This window comes from Heterocephalus glaber, unplaced genomic scaffold (assembly GCF_053883595.1).
Source record: "Heterocephalus glaber isolate CG9 unplaced genomic scaffold, H.glaber_assembly_v1.0 deba00001452, whole genome shotgun sequence".
Classification (NCBI taxonomy): domain Eukaryota; kingdom Metazoa; phylum Chordata; class Mammalia; order Rodentia; family Bathyergidae; genus Heterocephalus; species Heterocephalus glaber.
The window spans coordinates 942,010-949,163 of NW_028258302.1; the positions used below are offsets into that span (position 1 = coordinate 942,010).

Below are 7,154 nucleotides of genomic sequence, written 5' to 3' on the forward strand. Positions count from 1 at the left end.
GTCCTGGGATTATAGGTATGCGCTACCACTTCTGGTCCAAACTGGGTGAGATGGCACATAACTTTAATCCTGGCTACTTGGGAGGAGGAGAATCATTTGAGGCTATGAGTTCAAGACCAGAGCCTGAGCAATAAATAATACTGAGACCCTGACTCCAGAAAAATAAAAGAAAAAAAGAAGGAAGGGAGGCAGGGACAAAAAGAAAAAAAACGTTTTTGACAGGTGGTTTTACTGTGTTGCCCAGGCTGCTCTCAAAATTTAGATCCCCCTACCTCAGCCTCCCAGGTAGCTGGGATTACAGGTATGCACCACTATGCCCTGACAAAAAACCCCCCTTGATTCTGGTTCCTACCCCTAAACCTGTGTTTCGTTTTCCTACTCTTACCCACCTCTGTAAATGACACTTCAGCTTACTCAGTTGATCAAACTGCAAACCTCAGTCCTCCTTGATTCCTATTTCTCACCCTATGTTTAATTAATTAGCAAGCCCTTTCAGGTCTTCCCTCAAAACTGTACCCTGAATCTGAGCACTTTTTACCCCTCCACTCCTACCATCCATGACTGGTTACTGCAATAGCTTCCTAACTAGCATCTCTCTCCTGAGTGTCTCTCTTGTTTCATCACACGATACTCTGTGGTTCTCTTGTCCCCACTCTCTGGAAGAGAAAACTGAAGCTTAGAAGGAGTAGGTGAGTTGTTCAAAGCCATTGCTAAGGGGTAGAGCTGATATTTGAATTCAGGTCTATCTGACACCAAAGCCTGTTCTGTTTTGTGTTATTTTTGAAATGGAGTCTTTCTGTGTTGCCCAACCTGGCCTCAAACTCCTAGAGTCAAGTGATCCTCCTGCTTCAGACTCCCAAGTAGCTAAGACTAAGAGTGCACCACAATGCCCAGCTAAATCCTCTTTTTTTAATCTCTACATGGACACCTATAACTAGGACCATGTTGTAGCTATTTCCTCCACTTTGTTCATTCATTTAACATTATGTATCTAGCACCAGGCCTGGTATGAGTCTCTCCCAAGTGTGAGGCTGAGTCCAAAACAGCCATCAGGAGGGGTGTCATGCAAGTCAATGAGAAAAGGACTAGTAGTTGCCAGCAGCAAACCCAAGGGAGAGAGCTTCAGGGGCCCAATTCGGTCAGCCATATGCCCCCTGTCCTCTCCCCTCCACGAGACATCCCAGCCCCTGAGCTGCCCAAACTTAGGCTGCTGGCTCTTCTCATAGCCTTCAACCCACGGCCTGCTGCTGAAAGAGGGCTGGCTTCTGGTTTGCTCCAGAAAGGGCCTGGGATGAGATAAGACGATGGACAGCCCCTAGGAGGAGCCTGAGTTGCCCAGAGGGCCCTGCAGGAAATCACCCCTTCCTTGGGGGTGGGAGGGTAATGAATGACTCAGGGCTGCCGGGTGGGAGTTCCCTTTTTGATGCCAACATGGGGTGAGGTGAGGCCCTTTCGACAAAGAGCCCAACGTGGTTTGCCTTTCCCAGCTGCCTGCCGCAGGAGGCTTTCCTGTGGCTTTTCCCATCACTTCTCTGGAAACAAGTTTGTGCTGCTGGGCTGGTCTCTTGCTCCAACCCTGCCCAACCCAGGCTTTCTCCTGTGAGAATAGAGTGAAGCTAGAATGGGGTGGGCCAGGTGAGGCTGACAATTTATGACTGCTCTGAGCCTGTAGAGGCAGTCCTGGGTTCTTAGGGTGTCACAATGGGAATATGGAGGCTCTTTTGTTGGGGAGGGGGTTCCTTTGAGGCACCATTAGCACATACACAGTGCGTGGTCAATGCTATTTGTGTTGAATTTGGAAGTGTACTGTGCAAATCTAGCCCTTTGCCACTGTGGTGGAGAAGCAACATACTAGCGTGCTTAAGAGGGAGACTTTGGAGCCAGAATATGTCAGTTTGATTTGTTTTGTTTTTGGTTTTTTGAGACAGGGTCTCACTATGCAGTCCAAACTGGCCTCAAACACACAGCAATCTGCCTGCCTCAGCCTCTACAGAGCTGGGATTATAGGTGTGCACCACCACACCTGGCAGAATATGTAGGTTTTTTTTTTTTTTGGTACTGGGGATTGAATTTGGGACCTTGCGCTTGCGAGGCAGGCGGTGGAACCACTGAGCTAAATCCCCAGCCCTCAGAATATGTAGGTTTGAATACCAGCCCCACCACTTAGTAGCTGTCAGACTTTAGCTAAGTCACTGAACCCCTCGAGCATTTCTCTTTTGTAAAACAAAACAAAAAAAATACCTACTTAACAGTTGTTGAAGATCGAATTAATACATGCAAAGTGCTTGGGAAAGTGCCTGGCATTTAAGCACCATGTACATGTTAGCTGTTGTTATTGTTCTAGTGACCAGCATCAATCCAGTTATACAAACAGACACTTGGCAGTAATCCTGGGCTCTTCTCTCTCCTTTCACTCCCGTGCCCAACCCCTGCCCATTCTTTTTCCTGAGTTTTTCTTCCAGATCACTACACCTCACCGGCATGGCACTTGTGCTTCTGGAGTAGACTTATACTCCTGGAGCAGTCTGGCACTGATTCTTTTACCTCCACTCATTTTTTTTTTTAGTACCGGGATCAAACTCAGGACCTTGCGCTTGCGAGGCAGGCAAGGTGCCCCTGAGCTAAATCCCCAGCCCACCTCCACTCATTTTTAAAAAACAGCTTCACTGAGATGTAATTCACATACTATACAGTTCTCCCATTTAGGGTACATAAAATTGAATGATTTTTTAATCTATTTACAGATATGTGTGACCACAGTCAATTTTAGATCATTTAAAGAAAAACCCACCTCAAAAAGAAATCCTGCATCATTTAGTATTCAGCCTGTTGTTCCCTCAACTTCCTCCCAGCCTTAAGCTACCACTAGTCTGCTATCCTTATATGTACCCCTATTACTGAACTTTCATATAAATGAAACACAAATATATGTAGTTTTTTGTTACTGGCTTCTTTCACTTGGTATGATATTGTCAATGTTCATCCATGGTATAGTATAATGGAATGAATATATGGCTGAATAATATATGAAGTAATGGCTGAATAATATTCCATTGTATGGAGATATGTTATTTAATTTATCTATTCTTTGATGGACATTTGGATTATTTCCACTTCTTGGCTATTATGAAAAATGCTGCTATATATATCTGTGTACAAGTTTTTGTGTGAACATATGTTTTCACTTCTCTTGGGTGTACACCTAGGAGTGGAATTGCTGGCTCTTATAGGAACTCCATGTTCTCTTACCAGCAGTGAATGAGAGTTCTGAACTTTCCTTACCAACACTTTAATCTTTTTAAAATTATAGCTAACTGTCATGGTGGGTGTGAAGTAGTATCTCACTGTAATTTTGATTTGTATTTCCTGGTGTGTATATTTTTTTCTTTTTTGAAATTTAAAGAAAAAATTTATTGAAGATCTGAAAAACAATTCCTAGAAGATTGACTTTTCCAGGAAACTGTAGCTACACAATGCATTGCGTCTATCATGTTAAAATGTGCATTAGACACAAATACAAAAACCATGAAACAATTCACCATTCTTCAACAATTTGAGCACAGAGAAAATGCCTAAGGAACAAAATGAATGACTTGCAAGGGATGGGCTCTTTAAGCACCGTTTAAAAAAAACAAGCACAAATGGATGAGTGTGTTCAGTTATATACACTGAATTGGACCTTTGGCACTAGGAATCAGAACATTTTGTCATATAGCATTAACATGTATTATAAAAGTGCATAGTGTCAAAGGAATAGAACCACCAGCATTCAAAAGGAGCTTTGTCAACTAGGCAATAAAACACTACACCATGTCTCTGTTGTCCATCATTGAATACACTGGTAGCAACTTTGAAATGAAAAGAAAAAAGAAAAAAGGAGCTGCAACCCCTTTTATTTTCTCTGTTTAAAATCAAAATAAACATCAACTCTGTTATATACTAACATCTTCAAAGTACATCATTTGTACAAGAGAAGGACTAGGAACAAAAACATGTTGACAGAGATCCAGACATGGGTGAGAGCACCTCACACTGCTTTCCGATGGTACTCAGGAGGGGCCGCTTCATAAGCACTGGCACTAAACAAAGTTGCTGAATTCTTTGCCAGATACTTGAGGAAATTATGAAGATAATTCAGTAGTAAAGCAAGGCTCTTCTCATCCAGAGGTGTGTGGGCCAGCATAGCTCCAATTCATACAAATAATCTCAGTAGATGTGGTACTCCGTACACCTGATGTGACATGGGTGCATCAGGGTGATCAGTAAGGATCTCAGCGTACTGTGGTCTCTCAGCTTTGCAGAGGAGCTCAGTGCCCAGCATCATATTGAAGTATTCTTTTAACCCTGCTGCAACCTCATTAACAGCATACTCCTTATTATCCATGTTTCCTTGAGATTTCTTATAATTTGCATAGTCCTCTAGAATGGAATCCACATTCTTCCTGGCAGGAAGGTAAGAGCTGTTTCTGTCTGGGAATTAAGTGCCAGTCATCAACAAGCCACGGTTTTAACTCTTCAGGGATCTTTACTTTAACTTCACCTCTGTTCATAAATGTTTCTTCACTTTCAACAGTAGATCTACCCGGGCCCTCTTCTGAGGAGGAGGCTGAAATGTCTCACTGGTACTGCCACCATCTCCATTACCAGGGGTTTTTTGTTTGTTCTTTTTTGTTTTCACTTCAACAGTTTTCTGTTGCAGACCAGATGTCTTCTTTCCTGGAGCAGCCCCTCTCATCTTTCCCTCCGCATATTGCTCCTGATTGGCTTTCTGAAGTTCTCGCTGTTTCTGCAGATTGGTGTCCACATATTTGAGTACTCTGTTTTCTGGAACCCATTCGTCCCAACTAGAGGTCAGGAGAGGGTGGTGTACTGAGGGAGCTCCTTCAGGAACAGGAAAAAGGGCTACAATATCCTCATGTGTCTTCAAAGTGTTTTCAGAGCGCCTGGGCCTCACAGCACTTTTTTTATTCCAGCCACTGTAATGTATAAAGTATTTTACTTGTTTGTCCTTTATGGCAACCTTTACACACTTTGCTTCATAAAGAAGAGGCCCATGAAAGCACAATACTCGTTCAGCCTCCTGGGACTTGGGCTTCGGGTCCTGCTTGGGCGCCATTTATAAGTGATTCCCCGCCTCCTTCTCCCACCACCCCTGACTACCGCCCCCTACTCTCTACCCAACCCGAGCTCGCGTCAGGCGCACGGTCCCGCACAGCCTCACCGTCCCGCACAGCCGCTCTACATCCTGGGCCCGATTTGCCAGCGCCTGAAGACCTCACACACAGCGCAGCAACCGCGCAACCGCGCAACCACCTCCAGCCAACGGCCGCCCGCCACGCACGCGTCTCTCCTGGTGTGTATCTTCCTCGGAGGAATGTCTATTTAGGTCTTTTCCCATTTTTAATAATTGGGTTATCTGCCTTTTTATTATTCAGTGATAATACTTCCTTATATATTCTAGATACAAATCTTCTGTAAGATATATGATTTGTATTTTCTCGCATTCAGTGGTTGTCTTCTTATCTTCTTGATAGTGTCCTTTGATGCACAGAAGTTTTCAGTTTTGATGGTTGAATTTATCTTTCTTTCTTTTGGTTTTTTGAAAGGGCCTCACTATGTAACTCAGGCTGGCCTTGAGCTCTCTATGTGGCCCAGCTGACCTCGAATTTGAGGCTATCCTCCTGCCTCAGCCTCCCTGCTGGAATTATGAGTGTACAACACCACGTCTGGCACCCCTATGTTTTCTTCTAAGAGGTTTATAGTCTTGACTCTTGTATTTTGATCTTTGTTCCTTTTTGAGTTAATTTTTAATTGGTAATCATTTGATTCTTCGCATGGGGCTATCCACTTGTGCTGGTACCATTTATTGAAGAGACTTTCTTTATTGAATGGGTTTGTTGAAATCCAACTGACCAATGCCATGTAGGTTTAGTTCTGGACTTTCAATTCTATTCCTTGTCTATCCTTATGCCAGTACCACACGGTCTTGATTTTCATTGGTTTGAAAAAAGTTTTAAAATCTGCAAATGTGAGCCTTGGTTCCTCTTTTCCAAGATAGTTTTGGCTATTCTGGGTTCCTTGCAATTTCATCTGGACTTTATTTTATTTATTTATTTTTGTTTTTTGTTCTTCTGAGACAGGGTCTTGCTGTGTAGTCCAAGCTGGCCTCAAACTCACAGCGATCCTCCTCCCTCAGCCTCCCCAGTGCTGGAATTGGAGATGTGTGCACCACACCTGGCCTCATATGAACGTTAGAATCAGTTTGTCATTGTCTACAGAGAAGCCCACTGGGATTTTGATAGGGACTGTATTGAATCTATAGATCAATTTGGGAAGTATTATCTGTATTTAAGTCTTCCAATTCATGAACATGCGAGACTTTTCCATTTATTTATATCTTTCTTCCCCTCCTCACTTTTGATAGTACTGGGGATTGACTCTAGGGCCTAATACATGGTAAGCAGGGGGTCCACCACTGGGCTACACCCTGTAGGTAATTTCTTGATTGCTAATTGCTAATTTAATCTCTTTACTTGTTGTAAATCTATTTAGATTGCCTATCTTTTTTATTTGTTTTTGTTTTCTTGTTTTTTTCCCTTAGATTATCTTTCTTGAGTAAGTTTTGGTAGTTTATGTCTTTCTAGGAATTCGTACATTTCATCAAAGGTATCTAATTTATAGGTATATGCCTTACCTTTACTCTTTTTCCTATATAAGCCATTCTCCACAGGGTATCCAGAGTGTTTTATTAAAAATGCAAATCTGATTGTGGCACATCCTGCTTACAGCTCTTCTGTGGCTGCTCTCTGTTTCTGGATGAAAACCCATAAGGCAGGTGCAGTGGCTCATGCCTGTAATCCCAGGACTCAGGGAAGCTGAGGCAGGAGGATCACAAGTGTGAGGCCAGCCTGGACAACTTAGCAAGACCCTGTCTCAAAAAATAAAAAGGGTTGAGATGGGATATACCTCAGTGTGAAGGCCCTGGGTTCAAGCCCCAGTACTGAAAAAAAAAAATCTGTATCTGTATCTGTATCGATATTGATATTGATCTATCTCCTTAAGGTGCCTCTAAGGCCCAGCACAGCCTGGCATATCTGGGTTCACAACTCACAGAGCTATATTTGCCTTTTGCTGCAGCCACATACAACCATTTG

The 7,154-nt window shown here is 43.1% G+C and overlaps 1 pseudogene; it reads right to left on the reverse strand.

The window, feature by feature from the left end:
* Window positions 1-3,877: 3,877 nt before the first annotated feature.
* On the reverse strand, window positions 3,878-5,158 carry LOC101705549 (mortality factor 4-like protein 1 pseudogene; annotated as a pseudogene).
* Window positions 5,159-7,154: the final 1,996 nt, after the last annotated feature.